The sequence below is a fragment of the Pteropus vampyrus genome, unplaced genomic scaffold (assembly GCF_000151845.1).
Source record: "Pteropus vampyrus isolate Shadow unplaced genomic scaffold, Pvam_2.0 Scaffold137, whole genome shotgun sequence".
In the NCBI taxonomy this organism is placed as follows: domain Eukaryota; kingdom Metazoa; phylum Chordata; class Mammalia; order Chiroptera; family Pteropodidae; genus Pteropus; species Pteropus vampyrus.
Genome location: NW_011888918.1, coordinates 4,045,127 through 4,046,636, shown reverse-complemented (window position 1 = coordinate 4,046,636; position 1,510 = coordinate 4,045,127). Strand labels below are relative to the sequence as shown.

Genomic DNA, 1,510 nt, shown 5'->3' with positions numbered 1-1,510 from the left:
GAAGCCAGAAGAGAAATCTAGTATCCAATACAATGCAGAATATTAAGAACGCAAATGTGGTCCAGAACTCAGACGATACTTGACAAAAAGAACTTTCTTCTCATGGGTCTGGGTGGAGTTAGCTCTACAGAATCCTACAGTCCTCAACATAAACATAGCAGGACTAAAATGTTTGGAGAGGAGAGGTCCAGATCACATGGATGAGATAGTGGAAGGACTCTCACTGAGTCAGAACAATTCAAGATCATTGTCAGTTAAGGATATGAAGGTACTCTCATTTTGTTTGTTGTTTGTTTTTATGTTCTAATTGGAAAACTGTGTAATTTTTAAAAACATTGTCACAGTCTTCAGTGTGTCACAGAATCAATAAAGATTCTGTGTGCTATTGACAGTTCTATTCCACTCCTACCAGTTACAGTTTTTTTTTTCCTCCTGGGACACTTGAAGACCCAGCGTTAAAGGCGAGGGGAGTACCTGTTTCCTCAACGTTATGCTCATGAGTTTAAACTCTGATTTTTTTTTTTACAGAATACTGGATTTATTTGTAGCGACAGCTTGATGGAATGATGTGCTTATCTCACTCATCTATTGTGTACTGGTCTACTTGTCTCATCTTTTGTTTGACCTGCTTCATGACAACATTCATGTTTATTAATTGAGTGCACTATGTTTGAATTTGAAATGTGCCTATAATGACAGTTCCTAGCAATTGGTCAATAGGGAGTTGGGACTTGAAAACTGAGTAGGAGGAAGGTGAAATATATTGGGATGACTGGAAAGAGAAACGAGTGGGAATCAGAAGCAATTTTGCTACATGTAAGATTCTTTAAATATTCAGAGAACCATCTTTCCAGTCATGTTTTCAATTTGTTTAATTTGTTGCCCTTTGATTTCAATGTTCAGCTGAACACTTTTTTCCTAGTCATTTTTATTATTTTCTCTGTATATCTCATTTCTCATTCTCTAGTGCTTCCTTGCTCATTTTTGTTGTTCATTTTGCATCTAGCTCTCTGAATCCTTCAACTTCTTTCTAGTTTCCCACTACTTTTTCAAATTCTAAAACCCCTATCTTGGGCGTGGTTTCGTAGAGTAGCAGTTAGCACATCTGCTTTACACACAGAAGCTCCTTAGTTTGTGCCCCAGTGGAGCCACGGTCCATGGTCTATGGCTATGCCACCCTGAACAAGCCCGATTCTGTCTTATCTCGGAAGCTAAGCAGGGTCAGGCCTGGTTAGTACTTGGATGGGAGACCACCTAGGAAGACCAGGTGCTGTAGGCATAAATAATAATAATAATAAATAATTTAAAAAATAAAAATAAATAAAACCCCTATCTTCATTCAAAGCCTTCATAAAATTCCATATAGCTACAATAATAGTGACACATAGAGTGCTTGTTACAGGCACAGCACTTTATTAAACATTTTAGATGCATTTCTTTGTTTAATTCTTCTATAACAACCCTGTCAGATGATTCTACTAAAGCCCCTAGTCACAGGAGGAAACTGAAA

General features: G+C 37.5%; 1 pseudogene; it reads left to right on the top strand.

The window, feature by feature from the left end:
- Positions 1–1,160: 1,160 nt before the first annotated feature.
- On the top strand, positions 1,161–1,279 carry LOC111744566 (annotated as a pseudogene).
- Positions 1,280–1,510: the final 231 nt, after the last annotated feature.